The sequence below is a fragment of the Andrographis paniculata genome, unplaced genomic scaffold, assembly GCF_009805555.1.
Source record: "Andrographis paniculata isolate CXL003 unplaced genomic scaffold, ASM980555v1 Contig52END, whole genome shotgun sequence".
NCBI classification, from domain to species: Eukaryota; Viridiplantae; Streptophyta; class Magnoliopsida; order Lamiales; family Acanthaceae; genus Andrographis; species Andrographis paniculata.
The window spans coordinates 800,203-818,565 of record NW_026137587.1 but is presented as its reverse complement, the minus strand read 5'-3'; the positions used below and the strand labels follow the sequence as shown (position 1 = coordinate 818,565).

The window sequence follows — 18,363 nt, the reverse complement described above, 5'->3', positions numbered from 1 at the left end:
CTCCCTGCGCCGCTGAGCCCTTAATAGGTGTGGCGGGTGGCCCATGCGGGAACAGCCAAAGAATCGTATTCCGCATAGCTGCTGAAAGTTCTGTTTTCAGAGTATCCACTTGTCGATCCACCTTTGATTCGAGGCACGAAAATCCTTCTTGTTGTGCTTCCACGCCTGTTCGAAGTTCCACCAGAGCTCCCTCCAAAGCTTCAATGCGTTGCGTATTTGTTAGTGTCATTCTCCTCCGCTGAGATCCTGCAGGTCGGACCAATTTGATACCACGAGAACTTAAGAGAACCAAAAGACTAAACTTTATTGATAACCAAGGAAGAACTACTCTTCCCGACCAAGCTGAAGCCATTAAATTGAAGAAAAATCATAATGCTAATAATGTCTTAAAATAATACTCAAACACTAGGACAAAACGACTATCCGCCTAGGCCCGACCAAACTAACAATTTATGGAAAATAATCAAATAATAAAATAAAGAACTAAGGTAATTAATAATAAACTCACGCTTCAGGCCATTGCCACAATTCGCCCAAAGCACACTTGCTCTTTCCACCCTCGTCGTGAATAAACTTTTGGTTGCGCCCACCGCATATCATAATCTCTATTTAAATCACACCAAAAAACTATTTAAATCTCCAAATTGTCGACTACTTTATTTTCTGAAATCATATTGTTTTGTCCAACCTCGAGTATATTGAAAAAAATCTCAAGTATATCAAAAACATAAAGCTAGTAGAATCATAGCTAAAAACTAAATGAATAGCAATATCAACAATGTATTGAATTTTTTATTACTCAATTCTCCGAAATAGATTTGAGTTTTTGTCCAACCTCGAGTATATCGAAAAAGATCTTGAATATATCAAAAATATAGATTGATTTGAATTTTAGCTAAAAATTGAATGAATAAAAATGCCAAGAATGTATCAAAGAAGAAACAAAAACACATATATAAGAATCGATTGAAAAAGAAACATAGCCTTGTGTTTAGATGCGACTCTCCAAATAATGGATGTAAAATGCTAAAACTCCTATTTCTTTACTCCTCATTTCTATAAAAAAAAAATGATATCACTTTGTTATTCATTAATGGAATCCCACAATATCATCGTACTAAAAATGAGATAATGGTTTCAAGTAAGACCTCGAGGTTGTCGAAAGAACCTCAAATATTTCAATGACAAAATCTTATTGCAGCTAAAACTTAATGAGTAACAACATCAACATTCTATCAAGAATGAAAAGGAAGGGAATATATATGTTAAGAGAGTAAAACGGAAAGGTCGCCTTGAGTTTATGTTCAGCTCTCCAAATAATTGATGTAGAACCCGAAATCTCTTAATACTTGACTTCTAAATTCTAGATTTAAAACATGTATATCTTCTTTATATAAAGGGGCAGAATAATTCGTTATCATTTTATCTTAAATTATGACTAACATAAGAATAAATGGTCTAGTCAAGAATGAGAGAAAATTTTTGAGTTTTTTGTTGAAGCTAGAGCATGTCAATTGAACATAACCTCTAGTGTATCAAAAAAAGTATATCCAATCGAATTTTAATTAAAAATAAATGAATAATAGCATATCAACAATCTACAAAAGGAGGAAAATGGATAACATCATAATAGATTGAAAAGGAAACATTATACGGCTCTCTCGGTACTATATGTAGAATGTCAAGTCTCCAAATTCTCAACTACTCAATTCTAGATTTAAGAAATGTACATGATTCACTTTATATAGAAGATAAATGTAAGTATGATTAGCGTATCACTAATTGACATGAAAAAGAAAGAGAGAAACAATGTAATTCATTGTAATGATTTCATTATTACCATATCATTTCAATATCGGTACTATTTTGTTTCAAGATAGTACTATTTTTTTTTAACGGATTCAATGCGGTACTATTAATTGAGTGGAGTCTTGCTTAAGAACATTGAATAAATTCAAAATGGCTAAAATTTTAAAATCATTGTATTATTAATTGTTTGTTTACTTATATTTTTAAAGTCATTTTCACACATTTCAATGTATCATATATATATATATGTATATCTTATTTAGTCTCTATTTTCTATCCAAAAGATTACATCCAAATATTTTTTTCACCTCAAAGAAGAAAAATTGAGCAAATATAAAGTATGATAACTTTGAATTCTCATGACCACTCCGTTATAGATTTGAGAAATGTTCACATCTGACAATGTGCCGGAAAAGGAAAACATAAGAACTATGATAATAGATAGAAAATAAAATAAAAATCACATTGAGTTTAGATTTAACTACTCAAATTTATAAAGGAACAAATGATAGTATTTAGCTTTATTTAAAATATGACCCATATATGGTAACATCATTTTGCTGAGAAAGAGATGAATGATTCTGAGTTTTTGTTGAACCTCAAATATATTGATAAAACTTTGAGTGTATCGATAAGAAGATAGAAATAATTTTGATTTTTCTATGAAGATCGAGTAGCAATAAAACTTCGAGTGTATAAAAAACCTAGATCTAGTTGAAGTGTAGCTTAAAAAAATGAATGAATAATAGTATCCACAATGCATCAAAGGAATAAGAGAGTGCAAATAAGAATAGATTGATAAAAAAACATCAACTTGACTTTAGATGCCACTCGCCAAATAATGGATTTAAAATGTCAGATCTCCGAATTTTTGAGTACTCAATTCAAGAGAGGGGAAAAAAATTATATCACTTTGTTATAAATTTTTATTGGAAATCCACAATATCATCTGCGCAAGAAGGAGATAAATAATTTCAGGTTTTTGTCAAACCTCGAGTGTATCGGAAGAACCTCGAGTGTATCGAAAGAATCGCAAGTGTTTCAAAAATGGAAATTCAATCTAACTGTAGTTAAATCGAAATGATTAACAACATCAACAATTTATCAAAAGAGAAAGAGAGAAGGAATATGAGGATAAAGTAAAAAACAAACATCACCTTAAGTTTAGATTCGGCTTTCCAAATAATAGATGTAGAATGTAAAATCTCTTAATTCCTTATGACCGAATTCTCGATTTAGGACATGTGTGTGGTTTGATTTATATAATTAAACAAAATAATATTCCTATAAGTTTATTTTAGATTATGACAAACATACGACTAAATTTTCTATGGGATAATGATAAGGGAAGAGGTTTGAGCTTTTTCTCAAACCTAGAGCGTGTCAGACAATCGAGCCTCAAGTGCATCAAAAAAGTAGGTTCACTCGCACTTTAGTTAAAACCAAATGATAATTGCATCAACAATCTATCAAAAGAGAAAATGAAGAATATGATAATATATTGAAAAAAAAGACATCACCTTGAGTTTGAATGCGACTCTCCAAATACTTAGAGGTAGAATTTCAATCTTCGAACTCTCAATTACTCTATTCAAGATTTGAGAAATGTGCAAGTTCACTCTCCGTAGATAATATATAGAAATTTTATTATTAATGGTAAAGGTCGGTACTACCAATTGAATTGGGTTGGGCCAAGAACGTTGAAAAAATCCAAAATGGGTAAATTTAAAAATAATGCAATATTAAGTGTTTGTTTACTTAATTTTATTAGAACTTATTTTCACACTTTTCAATGTACTCTTATTAAATGGAATAAATATCGTATAGAATCTCTATTTTTCATTCAAAATATACATACACTAACTATTTTCATCTCAAAATATAAAATTTAGAACTTCACAACAAAATTCAAGACACACCTTAAAATGGTTCATCTATCAATAATGAATTCTTTTTATATCATTAACAAATATAATGATCCTTATGAAAAATAAATTTTAAATGTTATGTTAAAAGAAAATGGACATGTTGAGTTTTATGTTTTTAACATAAATATATGTATACTAAATGTTGCATAGCGTAAAAATAGATACAAAAGAAAGTGTCTCTTATATTTCCTGTATTTTATATGTAATACCCTGGAGTTGGGCCGGTGCTAGGCCAACTCCCACGGAAAAGCTGGTGTCAGGTCATCCAAGGTTGAATATAAGTTAAATGGACTGAATAGACTACTCATGTCAACAATGTGCACATTTCTTTTCGGAAGCTTTACCGAAAGAACTCTAGAGTTAAGTGCGCTGGAAGAACTCGTGTGACCTGTGGGGCCAGTCTACGATCCCGACATGCTCGGCTTCGTGTAGCTTGCGGGCCGGGGTGTCACAGTATACTTATTTATTGTTAATTTGATCTTGTGATTTTTCATAGTTTTGATTTAGGTAAATTAATAATCCTTAATTTTCATGACTAAGATTATTGTTGGGATTTATTTTGGTCGAATTGTCCTCCAGCCTTTCCGACCCACTCCAGTGTTTGTTTGGTGCGTAACTTGCATCTCCGATCCAGTTCAGATGGCCCAACCTAATGTGGCTGACCCCTGTCTCCTCAGGAGTGAATCCCAGCCATTCATTTTAGGGATCACATCTGAGCCGTCCATCTTGAGTTATATATATTGTGTTGTTCCTCGTTATAGAGAAGTGTAGATGTGTCACTGCTGAAATCTCTCTCCCCAAGATTTCATCTCCCTCTAGCAAGTCTCTCTTCTCCAATTGCCTTGTGTTTGAAGTTGGTTCTTTGCAGCCAATATACCATAGAATGGTAAGGTGATTCTTTTGTGTGCCTAGGGGAGTGTTTGGTGAGGATTTGTATGTTTCAATTCTCCTTAAATCAATTTTTTTTTTCCAATATAGTGTTAGGGTTTCTTGCTTTGGGGTTGTAGACTAGATTTTCGGTGGGTGTCCGTTAGCCGTCGACGTTGCGCAACTGCTTTTGGTTGCTATTCATCTATAAGAGTACCCTACTGTGTTCTTGGGCTTTTTCGATTCTAATCAAAGTTCTATTTAGTTTCTTTAATTTTGTTTTCGATTTAGTTTTTAGGTACGATTCAACTGGATCTAAATTTTTGCTACACTCGAGAATTGTTCAATATACTCAAAGTTGGACGAAACTCAAAATTATTTCAAAGAATTAAGTAGTCGAGAATTTGGAGATTACGCATTTGTGATCCATTATTCGCAGAGTGTTATCTAAACACAAGGTTATGTTGCTTTTTCAATCTATTCTTATTCATGCATTTTCATTTCTCTTTTCATAAACTAATGGTATTTTTATTCATTCAACTTTTAGCTACTATTCGACCGGATCTATGTTTTTGAGATACTCAAGATTTTTCTTATATACTCGAGGTTGGACATAAACTAAAAATTAGTTTGGAGAATTGACTAGTCTAGATTCAATTCATTGTTGATATTGCCATTCATTAACTTTTTAGGTACTACTCAACTGTTTCTCAATTTTCGATACACTTGAGATTTTTTCAATATATTTGAGGTTGGAAAAAACTCAACTAATTCCGGAGAAATTAAGTAGTCGAGAATTTCAAAATTTTAAGTTTTGGATTGTTTTCGATCCATTATTTGCAGAGTGGCTTCTAAACACAATGTTATGTTTCTTTTTCAATCTATTCTTATACATGCATTTTCCTTTTTGCCTTGTTCATTGTTGGTATTGTTATTCATTCAATTCTTCAATACGATTCGACTAGATCTAAGTTTTTGATGTAATCAAGCTTTTTTCGATATACTCAAGGTTGGATAAAACCTCAAAATTAATTCGGAGAATTGGGATGGCGAGAATTAAAAGAATTGTTAATATTGTTATTCATTTAGTTTTTATGTATGATTTAGTTGGATTTAAGTTTTTTATGAGGTCAAGATATTTTCAATATACTCAAGGTTGGACAAAAATCAAAATTATTTCGGATAATTAAGTAGTCGAGATATTGGAGATTTCACATTTTAGATCAATTATTTGGAGAGTAGAATTTAAAAATAAAGATATGTTTTTGTTACAATCTATTCTTATACATGTATTTTTGTTTCTGCTTTGATACAATGTTGGTATTGTTATTCTTTCAATTTTTAGCTACGATTCAACCGGATCTAAGTTTTTGATACACTCAAGATTTTTTTCGATATACTTGAGGTTGGACAAAAGCTCGAAACTAAAAATTGCATAATTGAGAAATCGATACATTATTGATATTACCATTCATTTAGTTTTTTGGTACGATTCCACTGGATCTAAGTTTTCGGTACACTCGAGAATTGTTCAATATACTCAAAGTTGGACAAAACTCAAAATTATTTCAGAGAATTAAGAAGTCTAGAACTAAGAGATTACGCATTTGTGATCCATTATTGCAGAGTGGCATCTAAACATAAGGTTATGTAGCTTTTTCAATCTAGTCTTATTCATGCATTTCCATTTCTCCTTTGATATACTAATGGTATTTTTATTCATTCAGCTTTTAGCTACTAATCGACCGGATTTATGTTTTTTGATATACTCAAGATTTTTTTTATATATACTTGAGGTTTGAAAAAAATGAAAAATTAATTTGGAGAATTGACAAGTCTAGATTCGATTCATTGTTGATATTTCCATTCATTTACTTTTTAGGTACGACTTAATTGCATCTCACTTTTCGTTACACTAGAGATTTTTTCAATATACTTGAGGTTAGATAAAACTAAAAACTAATTCTGAAGAATTGAGTAGTCAAGAATTCAAAGATTTTATGTTTTAGATCGTTTTAGATCGTTTTAGATCCATTATTTGCAGAGTGTCATCTTATGCAATATATTCTTATACATGCATTTTCCTTTTTGCTTTGTACATTCTTGGTATTGTTATTCATTCAATTATTTGCTACAATTCGACTAGATCTAAGTTTTTGATGTAATCAAGATTTTTTTCCATATACTCAAGGTTGGACAAAACCTCAAAATTAATTCGAAGAACTGAGATTTCGAGAATTCAATGCATTGTTGATACTGCTATTCATTTAGTTTTTAAGTATGATTCGATTGGATAGAAGTTTTTGATGTAGTCAAGATATTTTCAATATACTCAAGGTTGGACAAAAATCAAAATTATTTCGGATAATTAAGTAGTCTAGAAATTAGAGATTTCATATTTTAGATCCATTATTTGGAGAGTGGAATTTTAAAAAAAGGTTATGTTTCTTTTACAATCTATTCTTATACTTGCATTTTTGTTTCTGCTATGATACATTTTTCGTATTGTTATTCATTCAATTTCTAGCTTCGATTCAACCGGATCTAAGCTTTTGATATACTCAAGATTTTTTTCGATATACTTGAGGTTGGACAAAAAGTCCAAATTAATTTGGAGAATTTGCGTAATTTAGAACTCGATACATTGTTGATATTACTATTCATTTATTTTTTTGGTACGATTCAATTGGATTTAAATTTTCGATACACTCGAGAATTGTTAAATATACTCAAAGTTGGACAAAACTTTAAATATTTCGGAAAATTAAGCAGTCGAGAATTTGGAGATCCCGCCTTTGTGATCCATTATTCGCAGAGTGGCATCTAAACACAAGGTTATGTTGCTTTTTCAATATATTCTTATTCATGCGTTTTAATTTCTTCTTTGATATACTAATTGTATTGTAATTCATTCAACTTTTAGCTACTATTTAACCGGATCTATATTTTTGATATACTCAAGATATTTTTATATACTGAGGTCGGACGAAAACTAAAAATTAATTTGGAGAATTGACTAGTCTAGATTCGATTCATTGTTGATATTTCCATTCATTTACTTTTTAGAATGTTAGAATGATTGACTGTCAAGTAAATCAATCTGCCAATAAGCTGGCGATAAAGAGAAGGCTCTTTAAGAAGAGTCTCATCCATTGATGTAAGACAACATCCAGCATCGAGGGGTGTCAAAACTATCTTGCAATTAGTGAGACCAGAACGAGACAACACATGAAAAGCATACTTAGCTTGACCCATGTAATATACATTACGACCATAAAAAATGCTTCCAAAGGTGTAAATCAAATATGCTAGACTGATCATCCCTAATGAGGATCATATCATCAACATAGAGAAGTAACACAATGATACCATAAATACTTCATTGAACAAAAACGGCAGAGTTGTGTGAACTAGAAGTGATGCCAAACTGAAGAAGGGCTGAACTTAACTTGGAAGGCCAAGCACTAGGAGTCTGTATTAAGCCATAAAGAGCACGTCACAACTTGTAGACTTTAGAAGAAGGTAAAGAACCAACAGGCAATGCCATATAAACATTCTCAAGGAGATCAGCATGGAGAAGGTCATTCTTGACGTCTAACTGCAAAAGAGATCACTTATGAACAACTGCAATTACAATTAAACAACGAACATAGGTAAGACGTGCCACCAGAGCAAAGTTTTCCTTGTAATTAATGTCATGTTCCTATTATTAGCCTTTCACAACTAAACTAGCCTTCTAACGCTCAAATGACCATTCAAACTTAGTTTCAATATTGAAAATCCATTTGCATCCAATAGGTTTTTTCTCTGGAGGCTAATCAACAAAGACCTATGAATGAGTCTTCTTTAATGTTTGCAATTTTTGAGACATCGTTTGCCGCCACAACGGATCATAATTTGCTTCATGAAATGAACTAGGCTCATGTAGAGTTAACATAGCAGAAAACAATGATAATCACGCAAATGAGTAGGCAGATGACTTACTTGATGTGGTCGATGAGATATGACATGAATGAAGGTGAACCAAAAAAGAGATAAACATGGAATTTAGACATAATAGAAAGAATTATACTCTCTCAAAATGTAAATGATGATAGATACACAACTATTTAGAGATTAGATCCCAAAGCCTATAACTTTTGTGCACTATCCCATAACCGAGAAGACTATAAACATGCAGGAGGTTCTAATTTGAAATGGTCATGCAAAGGAATGGATAGAGGAAACCATATTTGAGGTAATTTTGATGTGTTTCAAAAAATATATCCATATAAAGTGGGAGTAATCATCTATGAATATGACATAATAATGGCACTCACTTATATAGGGAACAAAAGAAGGACTCAAAATATCAAAATGAACCAAAGAAAATGGTTTACTTGCGATCGACACATTTCTGAAAAGGACAACATTGATTAATTTTCCAAACGATAGTGTAAACAGTCAAATGACTCAAAACTAGTAGACCTCAAATGACTTTTACTAAACAGAGACTGAATTTTAGATGAAGATGCATGATATAGACAAACGGGCCACTAGAGACTAGGGGAAGGAAGGATAGTAAAGAGAGTGTGAGTAACAACAACAGAAAAATTACGGAGAACAATTTTCTACGATTGTACCAGAAATCGATAACCCATATTTAGACCTGTCTCAAGAATTTGACTCGTACATTGATCTTGAACCTGCACACCTGAAGATGAGAAAGTAACAATAAGTCTCTGGTCAATCAATTGGTCAACTGATACATGATTTACAGTCAAGTAGAAAATGCAGTAAGTATCAGAAAGATGTATAAATTGTAAAGATACTGATCTTGAATGAGTGAAATTCATTCGGCTCCCATTAGTAGTCTGTATAGGTGATAAAGATGACACAAGGTACGCACCGGTCAAGAGACCAAGTGTAGGTGTCATATGATTGCAACAACCAAAATCAAAGGACTACATGAAATGGCCATGACATGAGAGGAACTGGAAGCAAGAACTTGATGCGTGAGAGTCATGATATTTTAGAGGGTTGCAGATGCAGGGTGATAAGAAAACCGAATATTTCAAGCATTCCGAAGTGGTTTAACATGATATTCTGAATGGCATGACCTTGACGATGACAATAACAATACTCCACCGATATAATATAATAACCGGTAGATTATATAAACATGACAAAAAAATCCAAAAAATATAACTGTCACAAAAATAAAACCAATGACAGCATGATGTAGAGGAGGACGAGATGAGGCGGCAAACAAAAGATGGCGGCGATTGATATAGGGGTGGCTCTCACGCACCAGTCAAAGTTCTAGTAGCATGAGAGTTGACCGGCGCATGTGACCTACATGCGCCGCTAATCGGCGAGATTTTTCCGGAGAAGGGTCTCCGGATGACGAGGAACACAGTGGTGCCAGTGAGAGTCGGTGATGGCCGAAAGTTGACGAACATAATTTTGATCTATTGGCTCTGATATGATGTAAAAATTTGAGAGGAAAATAATTAATTGCATAAGTAATAAAGCGAAGACTTATTTATAGGTACAGTCCAATATGGATAAAAATAAACAATAAAATAAAAACATAAATGTTCCAATGATTACATATAAATCTAATGTTTGTAAAATATATTCCATGTATGCCGTTTTCTTACAGGCTAATTTGAAAACTGAAGAAGACAGGAATTCTCCCTTGTCCAATTTTTACAAAAACTGTACGTATTTATTTTGTTTGGTATATTTGAGTGTGTTTGTTTTGTGTTTGATGTATTTTTAACATTAGGTATAAGGAAGTGCATTCAATATAAAATACTATTTTATATTGAATTATTGAATTTTTTAATAGATATAATATATTTTATAATTTGTGTAAATACATTTATACACGGTATTTTTTATAATATTAATTAGAAAGTGTGTCAAAATATTTTGGGTTCAGTGAAAAAATTCGTTATTTTTCTTTGCAATTTCTTAAAATATGGTCGAAGATGTAGTTGTTTTCGATGACTGGTTCATTTTTCATATATGCTTTCTTTTTTCTCAATCAGAAAATACCATTTTATAAAATAATTAATTATTAGATGGTGATGAAAAACAATCATTGTTAAGAGATGACTTATGTAATAATTATAGTTGTAGTTATTGCACTAAATCAATAATTTGTGGCGTATGTATTTGTGTTTTGAAGTTCTTTTTTTCTTTTCCTATTTTAAAAATATCAACAAATTTTGAATTTTTAAATAATTATTAGATTATAAATTTTAATTAAAAATTAAATTCGATGATAATGTTTTCTTGAGGAAAATTAATATCCAAAAAATTAATTGGAAAAGAAAAAAAAAACACATTGCTCTCTTGATTTCAACCATTACATAATAAAGATCGCTATTTTCGTTTAGCTTTCTCTTGACTTCGCAACCACTTCTAGCATTAAAGCATATGTTCATCCTTTATAAAACAATGACAATTTTTTTTGCATTCATTTTGGTGATATATATGTCTGGAAAGATTAGCTTTATTTTTTATTTCTTTGCGCCTACGAGATTGATTCAGTTTTTGACAAATTGTCCAGAGTGATCAATTGAAGTTTAGAGTTCCATTTTCATTAATTGTGGGTTTGGTAAGTTATAAGGATGTTGATGTTCAAAACATCAAAACTGCTTTAATTGCATTAGTTTCGAGGACATACGGTACGAGCATTTTGTTGAATTAGTTTTGTAGTATCAAAATTGAAAAAAGAAAAATAAATAAATAAAAAGGTGTGTCCTAATAAATCTTAAAAAAAAAAAAATTATGATGGAATTTTCATATTTTGTAGAAAGAAATAGTTTGAGATCATAAAAGTAGAAGGGGGGGGGAGAAGAGTTTTACGGAAACCTTAATCTTGATTCAAGAGGCAAACTAAGTATGAGATTTACTAAAACTTTCGTATTCTCACTTTGCTTCTACATGTTTTACATGGGAGGGAGTTGCTATATAGAAACAAGATAGGCTTGACTATTTCTACAAATTGTTTCGATATATTCATATATTTTGTTAAAATAGCAAAGTATAAATTTATTTATTCATTTATATTCATGAAATTTTATTTATTTATTTGGTAGATGAACTTTAGGGTGTGTTTACTTGTGATTTGGTTGTATTTTAATGTTTTGGATCTAGATAGTTTCGAGGGTAAAATAATTTTAAAATTGAATTCAAAGCTACAAGTAAAATAGGATTTTTATATACTTAATTTATTTCTTTCTCTTTCCCGGTCATATGATAAATTATCTTCTTTTTTTTTGAATGTCGGCCACAATTTGAATAAAACTAAGACTTTATTTTAGTTTATTTTATTTTTTCGGACTCTTATATTTATTAAATCTATAATCTAGAATTGAATGAGTATTAGATTATTTCAAACTACATGCATCTAATCTTGGAGAGTCAAATAATATTATTTGACTTGAGGTGAATATTTTTCAATCTATTTTACGATTCCTTTTTATTTTTCGTTTGATACATTGTGTCATCATTGTTATTCAATCAGTTTTCTCTATGCTTAACAAAGAACTCAAATCAACGAGATTGTGGAAATAAAGCAAATATTTTATTGATTGTTAATGTCATTTTTATCAACTCAATATTTTAAAATATTCTATTTTTGCAGTATTCTTGAGACAAGTTTGAAGGCAAAGAAGACACAACAAATTCTTATTATTCGATGAGATCTCAATCCTTACAAAACGGTAACATTTTGTATTTTATTTAATTTTTAAATATTTATTTGTATTTATAATTTCTTAAAATAATATTGCTTTCGATGGGTTTAAGGTAGCTATTGTAATGAGCCTGGTCTAATTATGTAAGAAGATGATTGAACATTAAATATATCTAGATTTGAATATTTGTATCCAATTTAAGTTTTGTATCCCGTCAATATAGTATTGTCAAAAGGAATACATTGTATTTTTAAGTAGGATGTTATTTTAAGAAAAAATATAAATATTTGTCTTTTAGTAATTTATTGTAAAAATTTGTCAAATTATTTTAGATATTTATTATTTGCCTCACTTAGTTTTATGTGGACAAAGATTAATTTATTATTATTATTATTATTATTATTATCAATGTCATAGCTTTTATATGACATCAGATAACTTATTAGGTCTATTAGATATATGAGTGGTATAAATTAAAGTTAGAATATTCTTATGTCAAATATTCCTTACATTTCCAATGATTTTGCTTTTTAATCTTGTTAATTCACATGGATAAATCAAAATATTTTAGAAAATTCTTCCAAATTTGAATTTAATAGGACAAGAAAATTAGGGCTGAAATCAATTTACTCGATGAAAACAAGTGATTTAATCGCTGAAAACATAACTTGCTTTTGGATATCTCTTTTTCTCCACAACAGGAAGAGGACGACGACCAAGATGAGTTCAGATCTACCTTAAAGTAAAGGTATTTGAGTCATTTCATAATCAATTCTTTTAATTTATAGAGCCATCTTTGCATAGTTCAGCGCGTGTAATTTACTACCGTTAATTTAAGACGGGTGGGTTATTTATGCATCATTGTACTAACACACATAAGTTTTATGCTATTTGATTAATAGAGGGTGTTTTACGCAATTAAAATATAACACAAGGTGGACCTATGGACTTTACCCCTTTTTTTTATTATTATTATTTATAAAGTTAGTACACATTTGTCTATATTGCATATTGGTTTTTTTGTGTTCTTTTTTTTTTTTTTTTGCAATCATCTGTTATAATTAGTTTTATTACAAAAACAAAATGGAATGTCAGCCTAATTAGTTTTACAAAAAATTATATATTATAATTTATTTATTACTAAATAGAATGCCCAACACAACTATTTCCATGAAAATGATCATTTTTTTTTTATCCCAATGCTTTTTAAATTCTGGACTGATTATAATCAAAATATGCATTGAGAACATTCCAATTGAGTTCAAATTAGCTAACAAAAATGATACAATTTGAACCAACAAACGACATCATGAACTCACAATCAACAATGGGAATGTACGACGGAGTTATTGTGGTTAGAGACGAGAGAAGGGATTCTCCGTGGAGGCACGAGGGGAATGACAGAGCCATCGTACTAAGAGATGAGAGAACAGAATTGGCGTCTCCTGCACTGAAGATTGGTAGAGTTCTTCTGTATGAGATAACACCGAAGATGCTGGAGATTCCTTCTGGTGCATTGGAAGCGTTAGTGCAGCCAAGATATGGTTGAGGGATGAAGTGGCACATGCACCGTTGCTCGAGTGGGTTGATCCTGTGAAAGATGTGACGTTGCTGGAGGCGGCACCTATACTGACTGAAGAAACACAAAATAAAATATCTGCAATGATCAAGCATATATTTGGAAGTGGTGATGTTTTAATATTTGCTTTTTTTTCTTTTTCGTTTGCTTATCAGTAAAAACTTCAAGGGAGGAAAAATGTAACATTATGATTTCTCCAACATGGTTGTAGATTCAGAAATGGAGAGCCGTCATGTTCTTGACATGACATGATGGGATGACCAACCTGAAACTGGATTTTATGATAAGGTTCCAATAATTGTGTTAGTTCTCATTTGTTATTGAATGTATCCTGTGAACAATATCTTCACTAAATATGCAGTTTTAATCTTTTATTCGATATTGAAATTGAACTTCCATGAGCTGCAGGTCGATGAAGAGCTCCAAGCAGCTCAAAATGAAGGACACACAGGCAAAAACCATGGCCTGTCATATATGGGTAGCCGAGGATTGATTTGCACGGCCTTCACGCCAAACAGCTTAAAACCCGACCCATTTTCTAAGGGTACATTCATTCCCCCAAGAGAACTGTTGTCTGCAACAATTGGTGTCGTGACCCCAAACAGTCGAAAACCCAACCCATTTTCCACAGGCCCCTTCATGCCCCCATAAGCATCAGTAGCTACGTCCGTACCAAAGAGTTTGAAGCTCGAGCAATTTTCCAGAGGTGTCTCAACACACCATTGTTGCTCGAAACAGTAGTAGATGCCGTTACACCAAATAGTTTAAAACTCGAGACACTCTCTGTAGCTGCCCCGACACCTGCAAGAGGATAATTGCCGAATAGTTTAAAACTTGGAGCCTTCATGCCCACTCTAGCATTGTCCATTCTTTGGTTTTCACAATTCCCATTGCTAGTCTCTGCACAGCCGCCCTTCTAATAGGCCACGTCGATCATGCAAATTTTCTTATCGCTGCGCCAACCAGGATAATTCTGACAGCCGTTCCGATAGGCCCTCCAATTCGGTGGATACTTTTACCAAAGGTTTGATAATTTATGTTGTGGATGATCTGTCTGGCGATGAAGACTTCACTCTCACAAAGAGCCGAAAAGTGAAAAACGACGAAAGAGTTGACACTGCAGAGGACAGCGCGCCTGTGGATGCTTCAGGGCAGCGCAGAATGGGAACTCCAAAACGGAAGGCTGCAGTGAACTCTCCTCAAAGGAAGACGAAGCAGAGGAGGCTGTCGGAAATCTGTGAAGTCGAAGAACACAGATTGGAGCAGGAGAGTGCAGTCTCAAAGGCATAGCGTTTGAAAGCTCCATGGACTAGCAGAAATAGTGGTGATGAAGATGACATGCCCTATTGGCTTAAAGGGATGATTAAGTTCATGACAGGGGCCAAAGTGAAGAAGATGCGGCAAAAACGATTTGACATCTCCAAGTTTCTAGAAGAATCTATTCTCGGACCACCATCTGGGACAATTCATACCAGCGAAGGTGAAAACTACTGCACTTCCGAAGAAGTTCAGTTTTGAGGACGATGTCGTTCCACTGACAGACGAGTAGCAGAGAAAAGCTGAGTTGATGAAGGAGGTGGACAATTTGATTGATGAGTTGAACTTTAACTGCGATATGGAAGAAATGGAAACGATTACCTGCCGTGAGGTAAGTCAATTAGTTTCAATAGAGAATAATGATTCAACACGGATTGAGGATTAATTCAGCACTATTATTATGAAGAAAGCAATATGATAACTAACGTGGCCTGCAGGCTGTTTATGTGCAAGAGGAGGGGAGGAGGAAGACTCTCAGGAGCGTAGATGTGCTCGAGGGCTTCATGAATTTACATTAGAAGACGATCAGGGACTGTATTGTATCTGCTGTCAACATGTGGCGATTCATCCAAAGAACTAAAATAAGAAAATCATCCAAGTGTTGGTAACATCAAAATTGTTCCGTTTAATTTATCTATTCTTCCTAATTCTGCACTACTATTTTATCCGATCGTAGGTCAGTTTAATTTTAGGTTGATTTAAAATTTGTGCAGCTACCCCTATTTATATGACTAGCGGCTCTATTTGGAGCATCAAGGCTGGTATACGAGAATATATGTACTAACACCAGCGAGAAGGATTTAAGTTCCTCTGGAAGAACTTGGCAGGAAGTACTGATATTGCCGAGTTAAAGAACTAAAATCTACCAGGGACTGGAAAGACATGTCTGACAATAGTATTCCTTGAGACGTATCTAAAGATGTTTCCAAACTATCTGGCGATGATCGTCGAGCCAGCCAACATACTTTGTACTTGGAAAGCAGAGTTCAGAATGTGGAGGCTATGCGCATGGTCAAAACATATTCGTGGAAGAGAGGGGGAGGCCTTTTGGGGATTAGCTACAATCTTTTCGAGAAATTAGCAGCGCAGAAGCACATGGATGAAGCAAATGTAGGCGAGGAGGGGCAGAGGACAGGTTCGAAAGAGAAGTTGGAAGTTCTGAGGTCGACACTTCTTGAGATGCCAGAACTAGTGATTCTTGATGAAGGCCATACTCCTCGTAACAACAGGAGTAAGATTTGGACATCCCTGGTTCAGGTCAAGAGAGAAAAGCACGTCATGTTTTCCGGGACGTCGTTCCAAAACAACTTCAAAGAGCTGTTCAACACCCTGAAGATCGTAAGGCTGTGCAGTGCAGAGGCTCAAAGTCTTCATGCCACTGTTTGTGCATGTGCACAAGGGAACTGTCCTGCAAAAGAAACTAATCGACAGGTTGGAAGGGGAAGGTTAAGAGTGAATTTGAATTTTCTTTGGTATCTGTTCATCCTTACCTCACCCAAAAATGCAAGTTGCAAGTGGCAACCAATTGAAGTGATATGCAAGCAGTCGAGGCGTCAAAGCTCATACCTGGCGAAGGGTCAAAATAAAATTGATCCTCGAGTTTGTCTACCTCAGTATGATGCTGAATGAAAAACTCTTCATCTTCAGCCAGTATATTCTGCCCTTGGATCGGATGAAAGAGGATCTGACCGTGACCTATCACACTATGTCTTCTGCTCTTCTTCAAACTAGAAGGATATATCAAAGCAGCAGATGCCGGAGATTCAGGACAGGATTTTGGAAGATATGATCCAGCACACGAAAACAAAAGATATACTTGAAAAGATCATTCACCAGGTGAAGAACGCTGACTTAATCCAGTCCTTGGTGTCACAGGTTGAAAATATTCCCGGGAGTATGAAGGTAAGTGTTGAGTTAAAGTTTTTTTAAGGAAACAAATTGATGAGTGGATTGATCACTTTTGTTTGGGAATTGTTTGGTTGATTTGTTGCAAGAAACAAAATGCGATTGGTTGTGCAGTTTTCGAATTTGGGAATTTTTTTTTTTTTTCCCTCTTATCATTTGGTAATTTTAGCTTGTTCTATGGCATAAACAAAATATAATTGATTGTCATTTCTATCGGTTTCCAATAATTTTCAAATGCAGAAATATATAGAATAGGTTGTGATTTGGAAAGACTAATGACGAATTTTGTAACTTTTTAATTTCTTTTTTTTTTCTAGACGATTGTTAATTTAAAATTGTTCTAAGTTTGCACTAACTATGTTTAATGGGATAGACTACGTTGTAAGGTTTTAAGAATGTTCTCTTAATATTTTGAGAGTGATTTTTTGTCAATGTACTTTGTTGTCCTTTTATTAGATAAGTATATTATATATAATAAAATTTTGAAATAATTATCTTTTAGTTGTCTCTTGTTAAATTTTTTTGTACAAACGAATACATTTGTTATTAGTGATTTGGAAAAGGCAATGGATTGCAAATGGAGAAAGAGATGATACATCCATTAAGCAGACATGATGAATTGAGTAAAAGAGAGTTTTAGTGAAATAGGAATCTGTAAAGAAATAATAATTTGAAGATAATTATTTGTAAAACTAAAATACTTTTAAAAATTTTGTGAAAGTTTAATTGTAAAAAAAAAAAAGTAAATAGAGATTTAGAAATTAATTAGTCTACATTAGAATGAGGCAAAGATAGTTAAAAAATTTAGAAATCAATTAGTTTTCATAATGCTTGACTGTAATATTTGTTTACGTTCCATTCAATGCTTGAGTCAAATATTTATCAATTTTAGTTCCCTTTACCAACATAATAATGCACACAAAAAAAATTCAAAAGAAAAAAAATACTCTCTAGTTCCAAAGTTCCTACTGAAAACACAATTTTGTTTGAAATTCAAATTTAAGATTACTTGAAATCCAAAAAATAGAAGTCCATCATTTCTAATTTCAATGTTCCAAATCAATCCAATCAAAGTAGTTTTTTCTATTGTAAACATTCTTTAACTTATCCAACTCACAAAGAAACTAATCAAAACATGACTTTCAGTTAGCTGTCAGAGTTCTCGAAAAAGTAATTTATGCATCAAATATTTCACGGGCAAAGAAAGAAATTTAATTGTCACACCACTATATCAATCTAACTGAAAGAATTCCAGACAACAAATCCA

General features: G+C 32.6%; 1 protein-coding gene across 1 annotated transcript in view; it reads left to right on the top strand.

Moving 5' to 3' along the window:
• Positions 1-4,513: 4,513 nt before the first annotated feature.
• The window catches only part of LOC127254466 (uncharacterized), a 93,178-nt gene continuing 79,328 nt past the window's right edge, over positions 4,514-18,363 (top strand). The window contains exon 1 of the mRNA XM_051279561.1: positions 4,514-7,438. The gene's annotated coding sequence lies outside the window, so the exon portion shown is untranslated. The remainder of the gene's footprint in view (positions 7,439-18,363) is intronic.